Source organism: Spermophilus citellus (genome assembly GCF_964194105.1).
Source record: "Spermophilus citellus genome assembly, contig: SCAFFOLD_324, whole genome shotgun sequence".
Classification (NCBI taxonomy): domain Eukaryota; kingdom Metazoa; phylum Chordata; class Mammalia; order Rodentia; family Sciuridae; genus Spermophilus; species Spermophilus citellus.
In genome coordinates, this window is record NW_027673014.1 from 162,274 (window position 1) to 186,070 (window position 23,797).

At 42.0% G+C, this 23,797-nt stretch overlaps 1 pseudogene across 1 annotated transcript in view; it reads left to right on the forward strand.

Moving 5' to 3' along the window:
• The window catches only part of LOC308640233 (tumor necrosis factor ligand superfamily member 13B-like), a 35,256-nt pseudogene extending 18,843 nt beyond the window's left edge, over positions 1 to 16,413 (forward strand). The window contains exons 4-6 of the transcript in view: positions 11,167 to 11,279; positions 11,362 to 11,512; positions 14,832 to 16,413. The product of the transcript in view is annotated as a tumor necrosis factor ligand superfamily member 13B-like (transcript). The remainder of the gene's footprint in view (positions 1 to 11,166; positions 11,280 to 11,361; positions 11,513 to 14,831) is intronic.
• The last annotated feature ends 7,384 nt before the right edge of the window (positions 16,414 to 23,797 follow it).

Here is a 23,797-nt window from a genome sequence, read left to right on the forward strand (position 1 = left end):
AGAAACACTTGCATAACATATCCACCATTTTTCTTTATCAAAAGCAACAAAGAAGAGCTCCTGTTGGCCAACTCCCTTGCTGGATTTTGGTGTCAATATTCTGGTTTCTTGCCATTCTAAGAGATGTATAATGCTATCTCATTATTGTTTTAAATATTCATTTCTCTGAAGACATCATATGGAGTTTCTCTTTATATCATTATTTGCCATCTGTATATCTTTTTTGTGAGGGGTCTGCTAAGGGCTTGACCCATTTCTAAATCAGATTAGAATAAATTTTAAAAAGCAAATAATCAGTTGTACATGACAGCAACATGCTCCTCTTCATTGTATACAAATGGAGCACAATTTTTCACTTCTCTGGTTGTACAAAAAGTAGGGTCACACCATTCATGCAAGCATACATGTACCTAGATAATGATATTTGTCTCATTCTACCATCTTTCCTACCCCGTGTCCCCTCCCTGCCCTCCCCTCTCCTTTGCCCAAACCAAAGTTCCTCCCCTCATCCCCATGACTTACCAGTTGCTTTCTTATGGTTGAATTTTAAGAATTCTTCATATTTTCTTGGGTAAGAGTTCTCTCTCATACATCTTTTTGGAAATATTTTCTCCAATTATGTAATGCATGATTTCATTTTCTTGACAATGTCTTTTGCAGACCACGAAATTTTACTTCTAATGAATTTCAGTTTATTATTTTTTGGTGTGCATTTTTAGTATCATAACTAAAAAGTCATCACCAGTCCCAAGACCATCTAGATTTTCTTATGAGACCTTTTCGGAGTTGTATAGCTTTATGTTTTACACTTTGGTGTGTGATCCATCTTGAGTTAATTTTTATGAGAGATACGAAGTTTGGGTTAATTTTTTTTTTTGCATATGAATGTCCAGTTGTTCAGGAGTCTTTTTTTAAAGGCTTTTATTTTTCTTCCATTGTACTACCTTGTCCTTTGTCAAAAAAATCAGTTGAATTTGTACGAGTTTATTTTGGGGCTCATATTGGGTTCTGATCTGTTTGTTCTCTAACACCATACTCTCTTGATAACTGCAGCTTTTCAGTAAGTCCTAAAGTCAGGTAGTATTAGTTCTCCATCTCTGCTCTTCAATAGTGCATTGGCTTTTTTGTGTCTTTTGCATCTCCACCTATTCTTTAGACTCTCTTGATACCCATAAATACTTAGCTAGAATTTTGATTGGGACTGAATTTATATATCATGTTGGGAAGAACCGACATCTTGACAATACTGAGTCCTCTTATCTATGACCAGAACATTTGTGCATTTAGCTTCTCTTTGACTCATTTCAGTTTTGTAGATTTACTTATATTGGTTTTATACATTTATATTACACACAAGGATTTCATTTTTGAGTGCTAATGTTAATGGCATTTTTTAAAAATTTCACATCCACTTGTTCATGACTGGTATATAGGAAAACAATTTAAAATTAATTCTCTATCCTGGATTCATATAATCATGAGTTTTCATTACTTTTTCTTTCTTCCTCTTGGATAACTTAAATTCTGATTTTGCAATGCCTGCTCAAGTCTGGTTTAACCCCTTCAGTGGTGGCTTTTATTTCAGTAGTTTTACATTAGCCTCCAAAATTTCTATTTGGCTCCTTTCAATACTTTTGACCTTTCAATCAAAACCATCCAATTATTTGTAAATCATTATCCTCATTTTCTGAAGTTGTTTATCCATGGTTTTCCTTAGCCATTTCAGAGATTTGAAGACTTCACCTTGTGAGTTCCACATTTGGGCATTCTTAGGGATTTGTTTGTCAATTTTTCATTCTGTGATTGCTCCATAATTTTCCTCTTTCTCTGTATGCTTTAAACTCTTGTTGAAAATCCATCCACTTCAACATCAAACGTGGTAATTCTGGAAATCAGACACCATCACCCCTGACATCTGCAGAGTTTTCTGTTGTTTATTGTTGTGAGCTGAAGTTGTTCATTTGTTTATTAACTTTTAAAAAATATTTTACACAAAGACTATTCCTTGTCCTGTGTGGCTGTGGAATCCGATTCCTTAGATTTGCAGTCAGTCTGATAGAGATTTCCTTCTCTTTACACCTACCCTGATGAAGATTCTTAAAACAATAGAAACCAAAAATAAAGTTTAAATTGGTTTCTTATTTACAGATCGACTCTATCAATGCCTGGATCTTTCAACAATCTTAGTCAGGTTGCCTGCAGTTCTGCCTTGGTCTTCACCTCCTGCTGGCACAGAGCCCAAAGATAAGCCTGAGGGGCAAGACTGGTGTCCTCTCAGCCCATTTTTGAGGATGCCTCTGGTCCTGTCATGCTCAATTGCACTCCAAATTCTCTGAGGATGTGCAGTATCCTTTCAAAGCCTGTATTTTCCGAAGTCTTTCTCCCTAGCCTCCTCTTTCATAGGACTGTCGAGAAGTCTGTTGCTTACCTGTCTTCTGTCCCAAGCTTCATCTGGCTGGGCTTGGGTATTTCTGTAAGTGCTTTTGGTTGATGTCAGCCTGGGAAGCTGTTTCTACATAAACGGAGGCCCCAGGCAGCTCTGAACGCATGGTCCTAATATTTTGTAAGCAAATGCTTGTGTCAGAGACACAAGCAAACTGCCACTAGAATTCAGGTCTCCATCTCCATGCATGCTGCCAAACTGGAGAGTTGGGTATGGAAAGTGGGCAAGAAAAAGTACCACAAGTTGCTGAAATTTTGCACTAAACTCTGCGCGTCTTTCTGCACTAAGGTCTGCCTTGTTTGGTGTAGGTTTCTTATTAGATTGTACACCCCCCAAAGTTGATTATATCCTTTCTTAACAGTTTAGTTGTTGATTCAGTGGGTTGATTCTTTGAAATTTCTACTCTGCCAGTTTTTCACATTAGTATGACATCTACAATTATATTTTTGGAAAATATCTATTGATTCTTTTCTCTGGTCTAAGATATTATTCATGTTCTTCTCTATTTCTTCTGTCCTTTTGTCTACTACCATTTTTTAAATTTTTTGGACAGTACTATGATATTTGTCACTGTTTATCTTTGTACTTTTAAAATATTTGTATTTCCATGACTTGATCTATCACTTTACATTGTATTTGTTGGGCCCCAGCTGCTCTGAGGCAAATGATGAATTTACCATTAATATATCTTGCCCTGTACTTGCCAATATTTGTTACTGATATGATTTCTACACTGGGACATTGTAAAGCAATTTTCCTCTTTTCCACAGACGCACTTTCCCATGTGTTCTTGTCTCGCCTCTTAGATGACAGTGTTCAGCTGTCCTGGCAAATCCTGGTGCTGTCCCTCTCCTTGCATTGTTTGCTTGAATTTTCTTCTGTGCTGGTTTACTGAAAGAGCACCTGGGGGCAGTGCATAGCCAGCATTTGCATTATCACAGCTATTTCTTTACAGTCATTATACTTGAAGGGTTGGTGGCTAGAAAGAATTCTGTTCCCCTCTTCACTTGAGTATTTCCTAGGAATTTCACCATTGTCTCTTGGTGCTATTAGGCACATTGAGAAAAGTAAGGCAAGAATTGTTTTTCTTCTTGTTATGCGACTTTGACTTTCTCACCTGAATATACTCAAGATTTTATTAATTTAAAATTCCACACTTTTTTGGTGCTCAGAGTGTTGACTGTACATAGAATAATACCTCCCCCAAAGATGCCCACAGCCTGGTCCCTGAGTGCTGGGATGGCAAAGAGGAGCTCACAGACGGGACTCGGCTCTAGCTCCCGGGGTCGTCACAATGGCCAGGTAGGTGCGGGCCAAGGTCAAAGGCCCCCCTAAGAGCAGGTCAGGAGTGCTGGGCTCAGAGGGGGCAGTGCGGCTGGGAAGCAGGTTGTCAAGGTGGACGGGCCGAGGGTCAAGGAGCATGGGCAAGCTCTAGAACCTGGACACGGTCAGGAAATAGATTCTCCCCGGGAGCCTCATGGGGAACACAGCCTGCCAGGATGAGAATTCTGAAAACGTTGTCTGAAGCCGCTCAGTTTGGGGCAATTTGTTGTAGCAGCCATAGGAAGTCAATGATGCCGCACTCCAGCAGCCCTCCCTGGCACACTGTCACCTGTAAACTCTGAAGTCGGTGCCAGTCCTCGTTTCCAAGCTTCCATTCTGTACATCATGGGAATCCTTGACTCCTTTTGTGTCTTTCAGTTTTCTATTTCTTCTCAAATTCTAAACACATTTCCATCTCATTTTGCTTTGTACAAGTTCATTTTCTCTAACCTTGATTTGAAGGAGTGCCTTGTTCCCTCCTAGACTCCCCCAAGGTCCCTCGAGGTAGCACTGGACCTTCCTGGGTTGTGGGGCGGTGAGATTCTGAGGGTGAGAGTTAGGGTTAGGGGCGGGCGATTCTGAGGTGTGAGAGCCCTCACCACTTCCTGCTTTCCTTCACCCAGCCCCAGGGTGGCCTCCGTTACTTTCCCCACCCTCCATTACCTAAGAGAATGTGCCTCTCTCTGCTTCTCCCATTTTGCTCCCAGGAGGTGGAAAAGGAGGCCGTTTTAACCCACGTTGGTGGTGAAGTATCTTGACTTCCTTTTTTCGTGGAGGTTTCCTGAGCTCTGTTTTCAGTATCTCCGTAGAGGTTGATAGCCAATGACTCTCTTCTCCATAGGAATCCCACTCCCTGAATGTTTCTCCACCCCTCTTTCTGCATGCAGGGCGCTTCTTTTTAGCCTTAGATGTACTTCTGAACATTGCTGATCTTCAGACCTCCCACGAATCCCACTCTCTCTCCATTCCCCTTATTCCTCTGGAATTCCCTAGTCTTCCTTGAGGTCATTTGATGCTGCATGCTGGTGGCCCACAGGTGTGTCCCTAGTCCACATCACTGTCCTGAGCCCCAAGCCTACATAGCCTCTGTTACTGAGCATCTCGAATATCCTGGTGCCTCTGTCCAAGTTCTAGAACTCTACCCACTTCTCTTCGGCCCCCAGTGCCCACTCTCCATGACCATGTGTGCCTTCGTCCACTTCAGAGTCCCGGGTGTTATTCTCGACCGCCTCTTGTAATCACATTGATCTAAAGCTGTCAGCTCTCTCTCCTAAATGTGTTTTCAATTAGCCTCCTCCTCTCCGCTCACATCTGCCTCCTGGTGTGAACCGCATACACCTTTTCTTACATGGTAGCCAGAGAGCAGATGTTTCTAGAATATACAAGTGCCCACTTCTCTCCCACTCACAGCCCCTCAGTGGTCTCACTGCCTCTCAGGCAGGTCAGCCCACGTGGCCCTGCCTGGCTTTGTTTTCTGTTACATTCCTAGCACTGTGCACAGAACCAGCATATGACGACTTGGCTGCAAGACTAAGTTACCATACCAAATCACATTTTACAAAACAAAACCCTGCTTCTTGAATTGATTTACTTCATCCACCTTTTGAAGAGTGTTATGTTTTCCATCTTACAATTATTATTTCCATCAGTTTTAAGTAATAAAATTTTACAAAAAAGAAGTAAACCAGTGGACAGCTAAACATTGGCTGCCCTCTGTGGTCCCAGGGAGCCAACACTGGAAGTGCAATATTGGGAGTTTAACTTTCAGAAAATAGAATAAAAACAACCATTAGTGAAGCACAGATTTTCTATAAGATTTTGCATCCTAAAATTTATCTACTACTCTTTGATGTGTATTAGAGGAGGAAAGACGTTCTTGAAAGGCAGACATTTTCACAAATACATGAAAATTGTGTTCATATATTACTTTGTCACTCTCATTTCACATGTTAATGTATATGTTAATTGAAAACATTTAAATGCACTGAAGATTTAAAACTGGAAATTTCATACCTTATATATGAAGGTACACCAGCATTTTACCTATTGACTAGTAATAATAAATATTAATGCTCTTGGAGTTTGCTTCCAAGATTTTATATATATATATATATATATATATATATATATATATATATATATATATATACACACACACACATGCATATATATATACATACACATATACATATACACACTCAATTATAATATAAATTTTTTTTAGTTGTAGATGGATGCACAATATCTTTATTTGTATTTAGTGCTGAGGATTGAACCCAGTGCCTCATACATGCAAGGCAAGTGCTTTACCACTCTGCTACAGCCCCAGCCCCCCCAAATTCTTAAGCATCTGCTGTAAGGAGTGAGGCGTATTGGTTTAGAAAAGTACTCTACAGGGAAGGTTTTAATGCATATTTTCTTCTTTGCATTGATCTATAGTCTAACTCTCATGTTAAAAATCTAAATGAGTTTAAAACACTGAGTTTTTAAACATGTATAATTGGTTATAATATTTATGCTTATAGTTAGCTTTTAACTTGTTGTTTAGCTTGTTTTCTTAAAGGATCTGAAATTCATTCACTGACACATATTCATAGAATTCACACTGTGTGAGGCTGTCTCACTGGCAAGGATTGGGACTGCAGCCAACTAACTCTTTGATCTTACAGATTATGATCTCTGTGTTTACGTGCACAGCGTGTATGGGGGGTGTGCTTGTGCACACACCTGTGTTCATGGGTGGCTGAGGGTGTAGAGTGCAAAAGGAATAAGACAGTAAATAAGAACAAGTAAAGAGGGGCTGTATCTTTTTAGTAAGAATATTGCCAGAAAGAGATGATGTAGTGCCAAAAGAAATATATGGTAAAAAGAAGTAAATTTAAATCATGGCAAAAGGAATTTTAGTAAATAATATCCCTGGCCAGAATGTAAACAAGGGCTCTCATGAGGACATCCTAGCTTTATGAGGCTGGCATTTCATTTCCCAGATTTCAGAAACTAGCAGCAAAATCCTTTTAGAAGAACAGTAGAATGCTTGTCTAGTTGCCATAGTACGTCGTCATTTAGTATTTTCTGTTTAAAGTTGAATTAGTTCATTTAATAAGAATTTGCTGCACATCTTCTGTAGGCTGGTCATCATTTTAAGCTTGAAAAATTAGTAGGGAACCAAACGTGAACAGTCCTTTGAGCTCAGGGGAGTTAGGATCTCAGGTAGGTGTTGCGAGGGGAGAAAAACGGTCCTTGGTCAGAGCATCAAGTCAGCCTGTCATCCTGGCGTTTGCTGTCACTCTTCCTTAGGATTTTCAGCACTTAACATTTCAAGGGCCTCAGGCAAATCATCTCATTGAAACAAAGCTGAATACTAGGTACTGCGCTCATTTTGCTGAAAGTACCTGGGGTCCAGAGGTGGCGAGGACATTGCCTTTGTCATCTTTGGCTGTCTTCCAGTGTGGCACTGGGGTCTTCAGGTGAGGACAAGGTTCTCCAGAGCCCTGGTTTGGGAAGAGCAACCAGACGTGCCCCACGTCATGTTCCCTTCTGAGGACATGAAGTTACTGTGTAAGCACACTGGGTTGGTTGTCTCTGCTCAGCAAGAACTGAGGAACAGGACACAGGGACAGCAAGCAAGCAGCAGGTTTATCTCAAAAGTGACAGACCCACTTCTCTGAGAAGTGGCCCCTGAGCTGGGAATCCAGTGGGTAGTTTGGGCCTGTTCTTTCTGGTCCCTGGAATTTCCTCCTCTCCTCATCTCCTCCCTGTCCACGCACCCCTCTGTCCATGCGTGTTTCTCTACTGGGTCCCCTGCTGAGGAGCTCCAGTAGGAAGTGTCAGTCTGATTGGGTCCCCGCTGTGTCCAGGACACTTTCATGGAGCAGGAAGCTGAGCTCATCAGAAGACCCTCTCCTGCTCCTTTGTTCCAGCCCTGCCCTGACCCTCACTCGCCATGCCATCTGGCCCTGGCTGCCTACGCCCTTCTATGGCTCCCGCAGTGACAGTGGTGGGGGTGGCTCCTGGGAGTGAGCACAGAACACAAGTGTCCACGAAGACCAGCAGCACATCTCTGCACAGCCAGCCGCGCTCCAGCCTTCCTGCCCCCCGCTGCCCTGGTCTTCTTGGCACTACCCTCCACAGCTATGAAATGTGAACTTGAAGAGATGCCCAAAGGAGCCCTTGCTTATTTTTACTTGAAATCACAGTGCAGTAGGTTTTGTTTTAGCATCTCTGGCTCTTTGACTTCTTAGAAATATAAAATAAGAACCACATATTTTCTTTATATTCTTCCATCAAGAATATTATTTGGATTGAGAATATAAATTCGTACAGCCATTATGGAAAACAGTGTGGAGATCCTTTTAAAAATAAAAATAAAAATAGAACGGTATGGCCTATCAGTCCCACTATTGTGTATCTATCCAAAGGAGTGGAATCAGCATTTCTGCACTTCTGTACCGATCCCAGTATTATTCATAGTAGCCAGAATGTGACCCACCTAAGTGTGCATCAGGAGAGGGAGGGATGAAGATGAGTACCACACACAACTGCAGGCTCTGCAGCTATTGCAAAGGAGGGAGTTCTGTCATCTGTCACGACACAATGAACCTGGAAGACCGTGTGTAACCGCAGTCAGCCAGACCCAGAAAGACAAACGCCACATGGTCTCATTTGTACATGGGATTCAAAGTCATTGAACTTGCACAGTAGGATAGTGGCTACTGAGGCTGGGGCTGGAGATTGGGGAGAACTGGGTCGAAGAGGACAAAGTTTCTGTTTCACAGGAGAAAGAGGTTCCAGAGGTCTGTCTACAGCTTGGTAACTACAGTGATAACATGTCACCTTCCTGAAAAATGCGAAGAGCACGTCTTGAGTCTTCTCTCCACAAACTTACACAAAACAATGGACATTTATACATATTCATATTTGAGTTTTTTCCTCATTCATAGCATTTTTGAAGCCAGTTATTTTTCGTGGATTAGTTTTTTTGTAAATCAGACTGTTTGATTAGTATGTTTTAATTTTGTTTTGTGTTCTTTCATTTTTAATTTGATCTTAATTTTTATTGTATATAATTTTTCTTCCTACCCGTTTTCCTTGATTCCTTTCTTCTGCCAATCTCTATTGCTCTTTCACTCTTAGTCTTTTACTGCTTTTTTCCTTCCTCCTCCCTCATAATCATCATATCCTATGATCACTTCTGTTCTCTCCCTGTCTACCATTTGAAATTATAAACCTTTTTGCAAACTTGCTGTTTTTATTATAGGCAATAACTGATCATCTATTGTGATAATTAACATTGTAGACATCATAGTAGGAAATATTTTGTTTATGCTGTGAATTGTTGAATCAGGTTATTGTCTCCCCCTCAACAATGAGGTACTAGAAGCCTTCAAAAGACACTATAAATGCACAGGGTAGAAACTTGACTGCCTCAGATCCATACTATTAGATGGGTAGACACACAACATGAGAAAGCAAGGGAACAAGTTGCCCCAAGCAAACCAAGATACTCCAATTACAGAATCCATCAGCACCAAAGTGGAAGAAACGTCAGAGGAGTTTAGAATGTACATAGTTTGACTGTGAAGTAAAGGATTATGTAAGAGAGCAAATACAGTCATAGCAAAAGATCAGTTCAATAAAGAGATTCTGAAAAAAAATTCTTGAAATTAAGGAAACAATAAACTAAATTAAAAGTTCAATAGAAAACGTCACCAACAGACCAGACCACTTGGAAAGACAGTCTCAGGCAATGAGGACAAAGTATATAATCTTGAAAATAGAGTTGACCATGGAGAGAAGATGTTAAGAAACCATGAACAGAACAGAAAGATGGGATAACATGAAAAGATCAAATCTAAGATTTATCAGGATAGATGAGAGTGTGGAGATACAAACCAAAGTAATATACAATCTTTTCAATGAAATAATATCAGGAAATATCCCAAACTTAAAGAATGAAATGGAAAAAAAAATCAAATACAAGAGGCTTATAGGACTCCTAGTAGACCCACACCAAGGCACATTATAATGAATCTTCCTTGACCTGAGATATTTATGTGTGTGCCGTGTAATTTTTAAATAGTTGACAGATGGGGGTGGGGTTCTATATCTTAAGGTGATTGATTTCTACTGTAATAAGTCATGCAGGAAACAAGTCTGCATTATTTCAAATTTTAGAAAAGTAGTGGAAATGCTTTTTGTATTGATAGTATTGATTATATACATGTCAAAAATGATCAAATTTCATACTTCAATATATGCATTTTATTGTGCTTTAGTTTTACCTCAATAAAGCTATGAGGAGCCTGGGGGAGGGAGCTCTACAAATTATCAGCTGCATGTCTCTCTGAGCCCTTTTGAGGATCCCTGGGTGGAAACTCTTTGGCCTCAAATCCAGGAAAAGCTGTTCTTTGCTTGAGTTTCTGGCATATTCTGCCATTCATCTCACCCTCCCTTTGCTATGACCAGGGTGGAGTTTGGAGACGCACGTGGCTCAACTTTGCCAGTTATCCAGGAACACGGTAAACACGGCTTCCAGCCTCCACACTTCATCTTGCTGTCCTTACTGCCATCTCTGTAGCCTTCCGTTTCCCTGTTTTGCTTCCACTTTATGGACACCTCAGATCATCTCCCAGTGGCTAGACATCAGGTCCCCCCACACCAGTATTTGCATAATGGAGCTGTGAGGAACTGGGACTGAGCTGGAGCCCAGGGAGGAGGTCTGTCTGGTCACCGGGTGTGGGTGTCGAGATGCCCAGACTTGTTCTGGCTCAGCGACGCTGGACCCTTGCCTGCTTGCTCTGTGGCTGCATTTCCTGCCTGCCCCTTCATCAGATCTTGAGCAAGTGTTTGTCTCCCTGTCACTCCTCACGTGCCCCCAGGGCAGTGAACACGCAGTACCTGAACTTGATGCTAAGGTCACCGGAGCTCCTTCCCTTCCTGGGAAGCCTGTGGCAGCCCAGTGACCTTCCCCTCTGCTTGGCTCTGCTCTGCTGCCAGGGCACAGTGGGCTGGTTTCCTCTCATTGCTTCTGCTAAGCTCTTCACATGACTCGCTCCCTGAGGATCAGAGGACCGTCTCTACCAGTGTGCTGTTAGGACTTGTGCCCAGCCTTCCCTGCAGGCTTTCCCTGCAGACCAGCCTGTATCATGACACAATGTCAGGAAGCCCAGACATGCCCAAGGCGCTGGCTCTCAGATCCCGGAATGTGACTCTTGCCCGGGTCAGAGCATAAGAATCCAATGGGTGCGGTGATTCGTGGTCTTTTCCTCCTTTATGATTTTTTAAGTAGATGAAATTCACGTTAAGTTTCAGATTCAGGTAAACAACTACTTATTTAAAAAAAATAAGTGGAAACTACTTTTCTCAGGTTCCTTTCTTATGAATACTTCTCTTCCTTATAGGAGCTTACACATTTGTCCCATGGCTTCTCAGCTTTAAGAGAGGAAGAGCCCTGGAAGAAAAAGAGAATAAAATAGTGGTGAAAGAGACTGGGTACTTCTTTATATATGGCCAGGTAGGTTCACAGCCTCCTGTTTATAGTCTGATGCCTCCCGATCCGTGCACTCGTCTGGCAGTGTTCTTTGGTTTGTTCTCAGGTTTTGTACACCGATAGCACCTTTGCCATGGGACACCTAATACAGAGGAAAAAAGTCCACGTCTTTGGGGACGAGTTGAGTCTGGTAACTTTGTTCTGATGTATTCAGAATATGCCAGAAACACTACCCAACAACTCCTGTTATTCAGCTGGTAAGTGACCATTCTCAGACCTGCTTGCTGTGGAATGCAGACAGACTGGGCTGAAAATCTAGCTGCCCAGGGCAGGAAAGAAAGGACGGGCCATAAATATAAACAGGCAGACGTTCCTCAGTACATTGTGTTTTATTATCTTGAAGGATGAGCCCATCTGTTGAGATGGTTGGAATCATTACTAATAGTTTAACATTTTTACATACATTTAGAAAGCAGAGCAACTTCGTAGAGCTCTACAGTGACAGCAATTCCAACAATACAAGAACCACACTATACCTAACAGAGATCCCCATCTGCCAGATACTCTCCCTGGTGCTCACTGAATCTTCCATTTAAGGGAGGAGGAAGCTGAGGCTCAGAGAGGTAACATAACTTCTCCCAGGTTGCACAGCTGCGAAGTTCCAGAACTTGGAGTAAACCAGCTAGTCTGGTCCACAGTGGGAGCCAGCAGAACTTCCACCTTCTGGGAAGAATGGCCTCAGGTGGGCATGAGTGCACAAAGGACAGGATGTACACCATCTCTCCTTTCAGAGGGGTGGCCTCTGGTGCCAAGGGACACCTGGCAGGTGACTTTGGGATGTGAGTGTAGGAGTGACCCTGCTTTTGAACTCAGGAGAGAGCAGAGGCACAGGGAAGCAGGCTTGGTAACAGCCTGGGAGGGCTGTTTTATTTTGGGGGGTTGATTTCATGTTCAAGGCTGGTTTTTTAAAAACATGATCACCTTGGGCACACTAATTCCCCCCTGGAGATTTTGACACATGGGTTCAGAGCCCCGAGGAATGTCTTCAGCCTCAGGCAGTGCCTGGGAAGGGCACACAGTGTGGTCATAGGATTGGGAAATACTTGAACTATTCTAAAGGCAGTTCCAAACAAACACCCAGTTGATCAGAAATGGATGCATAGTGACACAGGACATAGGACAATGGTGCATAGTGAGGAAGGTGGCATCATTCTGGACGTGAACAGCTACAGTGGGGGCAGGAGGAAGTCTGAAATTGGAATTCCCTGATTTTCATACAGGCAACTTTCTTTGTGCCTGGTGCTGACTAGCATTTTGATATTGCAAAATCTTTATAAATGTCAAGGCCACTCCTGTCTTATTTATATGCATTAGTACTTGGAGTTTCACAACTAACTCTTTAAAATTTTCTAATCATCTACTCATCTCACATTCACTTCCTCGGAGAGTATGCTTCCAGATTGCCTGGGTGCCTGTTAAAACAATAATTGCCTTGATTTTAAAGATATTTCTTAGTACTAATAACTCTGTTACATAGGAGAACAATTCTCTAACAATCTTCAGGCTTGCAATTTTAATGTCTTAGGTTGAATTTGTTTAAAGTCATTAAAAACTGCATGATAATGTATGATTGCATGAACTACTTCCATAGTTACCTGAAAAGACTGAAAGGGTCAGCTTAAGAAGCCCAACAAAATACTAGGGACCACTAATGAACCTAAAGCTGAATCTTACTCACTATTAGTAAATTGAGTATAATTATTGTTCAAAAAGTTACAGCCAACTGTTACAGTTGGAAGAGTAGACATAGTCCCAAACAGTGTCAGAGTTTTAAATAAGACTTATTTACTCTTAATCTTGAGTTATTATTAATTAGTGCTCTGTGAGCTATTGCCTTTATACGATAAGCACAAGTGTATTCAATAAGTGAGAAAAATAGAAAAAAGATCAAGATTTATTTAACTATTTAATATAGTCAATTTTCAAATGCTTTAATGATTCTAGAAAGTATATTCACTACCCTAAACAATGTCTAAAACAGACACTGTTGTCTGTCTTGGCCCATTACAAAAAAACAAGACCTTGGGGACAGGAAGCTGTCATCCTCCATCACTGCTCCTACCTAGAGGAGCAGTGAATGTACATGGAATGGATTCTGTAGACACACGCTGGCTGTGTGGACCCAGGAGATCTGGTGCTTTGAGCCTTAGGTTGAGTAGAGGTGTGTATGTGAGTCAGTTTCACTGTGTGCTAACGATACAAGGCACCACTTTCTAAGTTGTTATGTTTAGGTCTTGACCATTTAGGTACTAGTTATTTGGTGTATTTGTTCTTCAACTCCTTGCCCCTGTTCTCCATATTTTTTGTTCATGATAGCCAACAAGTACCCCTTATATTTACTGTAGGTCTTGAGTTGTACTTTGTATTCTTAATTCACTGGATACATCATTGTAAATTAGACACACAGATACCTTGGTCATTTTTTTTTTGAGAGAGAGAGAGAGAGAAAGAGAGAATTTTTTAATATTTATTTTTTAGTTTTCGGTGGACACAACATCTTTGTTTGTATGTGGTGCTGAGGATCGAACCCGGGCCGCACGCATGCCAGGGGAGCGCGCTACCGCTAGAGCCACATCCCCAGCCCCCCTTGGTCATTTTTAAGGAGCTAATTTCTTTGTTTCTTTTGATTATAAGGCAAAAGGTTATTTAAGGAAACCTAATACAAGGAAGGCTTCTCCCCTAAAGAGTGGCTCAGTGGTAGAGCGCTTGCCTCACGTGTGTGAGGCACTGGCTTCAATTCTCAGCACCACATATAAATAAGTGAATAAAATAAAGGTCCATCAACCCTAAAAAAAATAAATAAATAAATAAATAAGTGATCCAAAATGACACCTAACACCATAGCGGGAACTCTAGAGGAAGACTGTGCCAACCAATGTGCTTTGCTAAGCAATAGCTTTTTTTTTAAGTTCTTAATATTTATACTTCTATATGCTTATTTAAAAGTATAATTAAGACTATCGGGCTGGTGATGTGGCTCTCAAGCGGTAGTGCACTGGCCTGGCATGCGTTCGGCCCGGGTTCCATCCTCAGCACCACATACAAACAAAGATGTTGTGTCCGCCGAAAACTAAAAGATAAATATTGAAAAAAAAATTCTCTCTCTTAAAAAAAGACTATCCTCTGTGTATATTTTTATTTTTGCATTTTTATTTAGTATTATTAGAAAAGGTTTCCTTTTTCAATAAAATTAAGCAAAACCCTTCTCTATGTAATATTCTATCAAGGGATATGCTACATAACTTATTTAACTTGTTTCTAAAGTTTGATTTTTGGGTCCTTTTCTGAGTCTTCATTTTATAAACAGATGATAAACCTATTTGTTTCTGTTGTACCTCCTCCTGTGTATTTCTTTATTTTACTTTTAAGGCCAATAGTGTTGCAGCTGGTCTCTTGATGCACCTAAAATGTGTCTCCTTTTTTTAATAATTTTTTCTGAAACATTTTGCTTTACATTGTTTTCTTCCTTTATCACAAAACAACCATTTTAAGTTCTTGTAAATCACTCTTCCCCAGGCATTGTGAAGCTGGAGGAAGGAGATGAACTTCAACTTGCAATACCACGAGAAGATGCAAAGATTTCTCGGGACGGAGATGGCACCTTTTTTGGGGCATTGAAACTTCTGTGACCCACTTATGCCGTGTCTGTGGCTCTTTGCCCCTCTTCCTCTGCACCTCTAAGGGGAAATCACTTAACTGGAAGTGCCAAAAGGGGAAAAGTAGTTACCATAGCCTTTTCTGTGAGCTGTTTATGTTGGTTTGCTGAAAGTGGTCCAAAACAGGAAATTTAACAGACAACCACAGCCAAAGAGTGTCATGTGAATTACAAGAAATAGAGCCCGTATTCAGAAAGATAGAATTAGAAAGACTTTTCAGTATAATTCTATCTTGAACAATGTACCACAGCTTCTTCTCTCAGAGGAGGCACATGGTTCAAAGAGCAGTAGTGACTTCTCCAAAAGTGATCTTCCATCATGTCCCCTGGAACTTGTGCCCACATCTGTAGGACATGGAGACATCTATGGACAGGCTCGGGTTTCATTTTTTCTTGTTAAAAACGCCCCTCTTGGGCCTGGGGTTATGGCTCAGCGGTAAAGCTCTTGCCTCATACATGCAAGGCCCTGGGTTCGATCCTCAGCACCACATATAAGTTTTTTTTAAATGCCCCTCTTTAAGTTAATGTCATAGAAAGTTTAACAACAACAACAACAACAAAAAAAAACCTCTAGAAATCTTGCATTAAGTACAAGAATAATTGAAAGTTTAGTGGTTTTGATTTTAGATTCCAGTTAAAAGAATAAACAACTTTAAAAGTTCAACTTTAAATATTACACAATTGGACTGAAAAGAGGATAAATGTACCACTTAAGTTTTTGCTTGGTTCAACTATGCAATTTTCACCTCTAATATTATCTATTACCCAGACATTTCACAGAAGGAAAAGAATTTTCTCCATTGTATATGCATGTATGTATTTTTTATAATTAATTTCACTTTAAACATTTAGATGTAGGTCAATTTCACCTTATGCATATAAAGCACTAATTAAAAATAACTAGTTGCACTTATATAAAGTAAAGTCTCCAAGAGAAATGAAGACATTTATGATAAAGTAATATAATTTCCCTTTATTTCTGGTTTTTCTGTTTCAAACTGCTGCTATTGTAGTCCACGTATCCCAGCCTTTCACACACACCTGGTACTTGCTTTATGGAAGCGGAGGTGTCACTGAAGGCCTTAGCATCCTGGAGTTAGGAGCATGCATGTACTCTTGCAAAGCTCCAATGTCTCAGAAGACATGATCGTAATTCTAATTTTATCAGGAATCATACTTGACAATGCCGTAGTACTTAACATTTTTGTAACAGCTGCTTCCTTTGTATTTTGTCATCTTATCTCATTAACAGTAAACTTCACTAAGTAGTTGCCTTCATTTGTTTAAATAGTATTTGGAAAAAAATGCCCCAGTCTACATCAACTTTCCATGTAGAAAGTTTTTAAAGACACTTTTCAAAACTAAGAAAGTGTTTTAAGATTGTATCTAAAACCAAACTTTGTTTAAATCTCTGGTTCTTAAGTTTTTCCTTGTTGATCCAAATAAAATATATTTAGCAATTCATTTTGCTTTTTTTTTTTAAGAAGTGAGGACTGGGGATGTGGCTCAAGCGGTTAACTCGATCGCCTGGCATGTGTGGGGCACTGGGTTCGATCCTCAGCACCACATATTAAAAAAATAAATAAGTAAAGGTGTTGTGTCAACTGAAAAATAAATATTAAAAAATTCTCTCTCCTCTCTCTTTAAAAAAAAGAGAAAGGAAGAAGAAGTGATAGGAGGAGGAGGGCTTTGATGCTGGGTGAGTGGTTGGTCCCCTCCCCTGCTGGCTGCTGGCTGCCCAGTAACAGGACTCAGAACCTCTGCCTCCTTGTCCATCTGCATTTGTCTAGCATCACGGGTCCTCTGGTTTCATGTAATTGTCACTTGACGATCAGGTGAGAACCACTGTGAAGTGTTGTGAAGTGTCTGGAACCCCTAATGTGTTCCACATGTACGGAGGGTCTGTTCACCTCTATACCCACTTATTATCCTCCTCTCCTGGAGCAACAGGTGTTTAAAGAGGTAACACAGAATCATGTCACAGGCTCACGCTGTACACTATTGCACTCTACAGCATGTGCATCTATAGCTTTAAAAGATTAACATTTTGTCAGTGGATGCAGAATGTGGCCATGTAAAATAATTTTAACTTTTATTTTCCTTTCAGTTTAAACCATTATTGAAATATGAATCCCGTTTTCCTTGTATGATTTATGATGAAAACACTGTGGTTATGTAAAAGTTTATTTAAAAACCAGGAAACAGACTAGGTGCAGTGGCACACCTGTAATCCCAGCGGCTTGGGAGGCTAAGACAGGAGGATCCCAAGTTCAAAGCCAGCCTGAGCAATGGCAAGCCACTAAGCAACTCTGACCCTGTCTCAAAATACAAAATAAGGCTAGGGGCATGGCTCAGTGGTTGAGTGCCCCCCGTTCAATTCCTGGTACCCAAACAAACAGAAAGCAGGAAATGGGATCAAGAGTAGGTGAACAGTGCATGTGGCCAAACCGCCTTTTTTCTTCCTCAACTTAATTAAGGGGGGAAAATGATTTCATTCTAGGTTTTCCTATAACAAAACATTTTTAAGTTTTAAGTATATGGGCCCAACCTAGACATCCTTTTGCCTTAAATCCTAAGTCAAGAGCAGTGAGTACAAACACCTGCTTGAAGCTTCCTTTGTGTGGGAACTATGAATTAGCAGAACATCCCAAGGGAATAATTTGCATCTCTCCATGGCACTTGGAGAAATGCTCTGTGAGTCACTGTGGGAAGAGGTCCTTGCCCTGTGGTGCGTTATGGATGTTTCTATCATTGATAGATGAATGCACAGATCTGTTTGAATTCTCAACTGAATTAAAGGCACAGACACAAGGGTACATCTTTACAAAGTGGTGGTGCCCTGGGAATGCTGCGCAGCTCTAAATACAGCCGTTGCCACACCCCGTCTTTCTGCTCCTCTGTCCTCAATGACTACTGCCCTGCTGACTGCTAGCCAGGCACGGTCTCCCCTCTCCAGCTCTGAAGGGCGCACTGGGTGCTGGTGAGCTTTCCATTACTGGGACAGAGATGAACGACTTCTAAGGAGAAAAGGTTTGCTTTGGCTCATGGTTTCAGGCCTTGAGCCTGTGGGAAGGCAGGGCATCCCGCTGGGAGCACACTGCAGGGAAACTGGCCTCCTCGTGGCCCCCAGGAGGCAAAGACAGTCAGGAAGAGGCTGGGTCCCCATGTCCCCTTCAAGAGCATGCCCCAGGTCCTCACCTCTTTCCCAGGCCCTGCCTCCTAGAGATTCTACCACCTCCCAGTAGTGCCATGAGCTGGGGACAAAGCCTGCGACCCTTGGGCTTTAGGGGGCGGCTTACAAATCCTAACTGTTGGTAAGGGATGTTCTCGTCTGAGTCCACCAGCACTTACTCGTCATTCTAACTGTGACGTCTGCCATGTTGTTGCATGTAGCTGTGGTTCTTTCCAGCTCACAGCTCCACAGAATGTCACTCCAGGATAACTCACAGTGCATTTCTCTTTCACTATGGAAGGGTCTTTGGAGTATTTCCAGTTGTGGCTGATATGAGTAATATTTCTATGAATGTTTTCTTAAAATATTTTGAGGAAGCCATACACTTGTGTCTTCTGGATGTGGATCTGAAAGTGGAATTTTTGCTGCATAAAACAGACGCTCAGTTTCGGGAGATGCCGCCCCAGTGGTAAACCATTTGTAGAACCTCTAACAACCAGGCTACGGTAAGCAGCACTTGACTTGGCTCATGACTGCCACTTGCTTCTGTCAGGCAAACATGCTCCTCTTTGTCTGGAACCCCACTGGGCTCTCCTTGTGCTAGTGCCTACAGTGGATTGGAAAATAGCATTTATTCTCGGTTAACCACAGACACATTCACTCCTATAAGTAAATTGTGTAAGCCTTTATAAATTAGGTAATCTTTCACACATTGATCATGGTAGGCAAAGGGTCCCAAGGGCAGGGGCTGTAGCTCAGTGGTAGAGTGCTTGTCTAACATGAGTGAGACTCTGGGTTCAATTCTCCGCATCAAGTACAATAAAAATCCATTGACAACTAAAAAATATTTTAAAAACAAGAAAAGAAAAGAGTCCGAGGCCCTCCGAGCAGTTTCTTCCTTTGGGTTCTTCTCCTGTGGTCAAGGCCCAGGTGTGAGGGCCTGGAGAGAGGCAGCCAGCAGCTCTGGTCACTGAGGAGACCCTGCTGAGGAAGAAGCAGAGGCAGAGTGGGATCCTCTTGACTTTCTCACCTTCTCCATCACCATATTCCAGTGGATTGTCTCTTATTTAAAAAATGAGGTGATATTATATTTGTGATTACTTTTCTAAAAGTTACAATAAGAATAGGAGCTGTTTACCCGTGAACCCTTGGCGTGGTGGCCCACTCCCATCTATTCCCCTGTCTCAGTGCAGAATGAGCTGGAATATGTTCAGAATAGATCATTTCCCCCTGCCCACCAAATTTCATGCATGTGAAATGTTTTAGGAATTTGCTTTGTTTATCTAATTTTAATTCTTATCTTGTTTTTGCCAGGTCTTGCCTCAATCACACACTGTATTTAAAACTAGTCACAAAGACAGGAGTCAGTAGGCGGACTGAAGGGGTGGCTTCCTGGTGAAGGCCTGTTTGTTGTGCTGTTGTGATTCTGAATAGCCAATTTAGGTTTCTCAGTGGCCTATTTGCCATTTCAGAGGACTAAAAATACAAGAAAACAATACAGAGACAATGACATGCCTGGTGTATGGCAGAGCAGTTGGTGAAGTTTTTTGTCTCATTTTTTTCATCTACAAGTGCTCCCATGGTTTGCTTTCACAAATGAATGCACAGACCCAGATCCATTTTAAACTGTTTAGCACACATTCTTCATGGTAGAAGAGTGTGGTTATACCATTATCTCTAGAGTTGTATTTATAGCAGCAAAATGTCTTATGAGATTTTACCCATGTCTCTACATGGGCTAGTCTGTGTGTGTGCAGGCATGTGTGCGTCCATGGTATTGGAAGCCTTACAGCATGCCAAACATTCTTCTCCGTAGGGCCGATTATGACGTGGCGACAGGCATGGACATGGTCCCTGAGGCCGTCTTGTCAGTGTCCTATCACATCAGGGCCTGACCCTGCTCTCTGGTTATTAGCAGGTACAAAGGAAGATTCAGCCTGTTACTAGTTACCATCTGAGATGGGACGATGGCATTGAAAAGACAGGAGCATCACAGGCCTGGAGAAGGCAGGGATTCTTGACCTCCGCGTTCACAGGTTGACACGTTTTTAAAACTTTGTGACTTCATTTTGAAGTAATTTTGGATTTTTAGAAATCTAGAAAAAAATTAAACAGCACAAAGAAGCCTCTTTACATTCACCAGTTGTTAACATCTTTACAGTACAGGATCAAAAATCAGGACAGTAACACTGATCCATCCCTTAAATAAAGTTGAGACCTTATAGAAACCGACTGCAGGCTGTTGTGAGACAGAATTTAATATTAAGTAGCTGCCTTTATGCCAATTATGATCTTATCACAGCATTCTTCATGAATAGAAAACATTAATTAAAAAATCAAAAAATATGCATTGAGAAATTATAGTAGAAAAAGTCATTCTAAGTAACTTATGGGTTAAAGAAAAGGGATGTGGAAATGGGAAAATATTTAAAGTTACATGATAATGAAATACATCACAAGAAAATCCTTGAAATTTAATAAGATATTTGAAATTTTATGAACTTAAATGCTTATATTAGGAAAGAAGAATGGCTGAAAATAATAAACTAAGAATCCATAGCAAGAACCAGACAGAAACAAGAGCAAGATAAAAGCAAAGCAAACCAACAAGAAAACCAAAACCAATAGAAGTATAACAGTGCCAGATGCAGGATGCAGGCCTGTAATCCCAGTGTCTTGGGGGGATGAGGCAGGAGGATATCGAATTCAAAGCCAGCCTCAGCAATGACGAGACACTAAGCAACTCAGTGAGACCCTATCTCTAAATACAAAATAGGGCTGAGGATGTGGCTCAGTGGTTGAGTGTCCCCAAGTTCAAACCTGACACCCCACCCCCCAAAAAAGTAGAATTAAGAATAAGAAATTCAGAAAAAAGGTTAAAAACAAAAGATCAAAGCCAAAAACAATTTTTCTGCAGACAAAGTATGATATATTGGCAATATTTTCAAACAAAAATTCAGTAACATACCTAATTAAACATTAAAATGGGGACAAAACTATAGATGCAGAGATAAAATGGACTAGGAAAATATCATGAACAAACTTTGGTAATAAACTTTGGTAATAAGTTGTAATACACAAAAGAGATTCTTAAAAATAAATTTGCTAAAATTAATAAAGAAATAGACAAGAGGGACTGTGTTGTAGCTCAGTGGTATAGCACTTGCCTAGCATGTGAGAGGCACTGGGTTCAATTCTCAGCACCACATAAATAAATAAGTTAAAGGTCCATTGACAACTAAAAAAAAAGAAGAAAGAAAAAGAAATAGACAAGAATGAATATTTTAAGATAGCCATTAGAGTGCTGAATCACTAGCACAGACTAAGTGTCCCTAGACTGAAAATGTTCCAGAATCCAAAAGCTGAGAGTGCAGATTCACAAGTGGAAAGTCCCACACCTGGCCACGTGTGACGAGACCAGCCCAGTGTGCATGGGGGGATGGCACAGATTACCCTAGGCTGGGTGGAAAGGTGCCGTCAAACCTGAGTGGATTGTGTGTGGACCCGAGTCTACTCCAGGATCTTAATCCATTTTGTGTAAACACTTCAAAATTCAAGAAAAACTGAACTCTGAATGACTTCTGGTGCCAAGCACACAGGACAAGGGACACCTCACTAGCAGTTTACAATTTGCATAGAAAGAAGTGGTCAGGTCAAGATATGCACATTCTCCCAAGCCTTCAGGGGCAGATTATTTCAGTAACTTCGAGAACTAAAACTCCAGCTCTTAGTAAAATATATCATTGATGGCAATAAAATATTAAAAGAAAAAAAAAATCACTTCAGTAGGTCCAGAAAGATTTGTACAACTTGATATTTATGATAAACACTTTCAGCAAACTGTGAATAAAGAAAACTTCAATGGAATGAAGCAAAAAATTTTTCTGTAATCAGGACAAGACTGCATTAGATTGAAGGGCCCAGGCATTTGTGCTTTTACTTAAGTATTTAATGAACGCCCACTTCATCCCAGCAATGTTTCAGGCAATTCTTCAGTGGAGAGTGATGTCCAAAAAAAAAAAAAAAAAAAAAGTAAAAAGATAGTGAAAACATGGGATATTCAGGTGGTTACTAATATCTGCCTGCTTCCCTCAGGACACCTCCCCCAATGCCTCCATCCAAATGGGGAACCCCCAATTCTTCTGAGGGTGTTCCATAGGAAGAACTATGCGGTGGTGTCCAGATAGCCCACCAGCATGGAGGACATAACTCAGTGTGGACAGAGCTGGTTTAGGGAGTTGGATGGAAAGCAAACACAATCGTGTTTAATTTGCTTTTCCAATAAGACTATTGCAAAATACATGCAATTTGACTCTTGAAAATTAAAACAAATTCTTTAATTTTTTTTTCTCAAGGGGAAGCCTGAAAACTGAAAGGCTTCCAGATGAGAGTCCAAATGTCACAGTAAAAATGAACCAGATGTTTCTAAACAGCATCCCCTTGGCCAGCCACAGAAGGTGATCATCCGATTTCACACGGTGACTTGTAAGGGGCTGGGCCCCTTCAGTGTCTGCATTTCTAACTGCAGAGAGAGAGAAGAGGGGTGGAGGAGGGAAAGGAGGGAGAGAGAGAGAGAGAGAGAGAGAGGGGGGGGGAGAGAGAGAGAGCTCTTGCACTTGCTCACGTGGAAGACAAGATGAGCTGTATTGAGAAGGTTCCAGTTTTGCCCCTGGACTCCCTCATGGGGCTGGGTGTGGGCCTCCACCAAGGTTCCTGCTGAGAGGGGTCATGGAGCGGAAGTTCACCGCATGAATACACTTACGGAAAGTATGAGGAACTTGAAATTAGAGTCCAGGGAAGGAAGAAACTGAGGGGAAGGTAGGTGTGATAAAAGCACTTTCTTGAGGAAAGCCCTGAAGCACCCTTGGGGGAACATTCTGAGTGTCCTAGACTTTTGAACAGATTTGGATCTCTAGGCTGTCAACAGAGGCGCAGAGCGTCCAGGCCTCACCTGTTGCCCTTCCTGTGCCGCAGGACCGCATCACGGAGGCTCAGCTGGACTCTGACCCTGGCCCTCCTACTCACTGACTCCATTGGAGCTTGCACCCCTCCTGCTGGTGTCCCGGGAGGCCAGGCTGGGCGCCAGGGAGCAGGTGCTGTCCCTCCTCCGGCTCCCTGTGGCCGGCGGAGCCTGCCTCCCTGTGCTATGAGACCTCGGCAGCCCGAAGGAGTAGCCAGCGTCCTGTGGCGCCCCTTCACCTGGGGTTGCCAGGGACTTCCCTCAATGTCACCAAGTGCCCGTGTCGATGCTGCGGTGGCGCAGTCGGTTAGCGGGTACTCAGGGGCCGGTGCTTTGGAGGAACAAAGCCGCACAGGACTGGAGCCCTTTTCATCAAATAAGGCACGCCATCACCTCTGGGTGGCGTTTGGCAGGTTCCCGGGGATGACTTCTAAACTCAGATGTTTGTCCAGCCGTGAAACCGGGTGACTGTCCTGCTGCGCTCTCACTTGGAAACGCGTCCGAAAGTCCAAGTGGGGCGCTGCGCCGGTTCCCCATTCGCCTGGGCGCTCCCACGCGCGGCCACTAGAGGGAAGCAGCGGTAGCCGCTCCACCTGGCCCCTGGGACTGGGCCGAGGGAGCAGCAGTAAGAGCCGGGGTCAGGAGTTGAAGAAGGCGAGGACCAGGCAGGCGCCAGCCGCACTACAGAGCCCCGA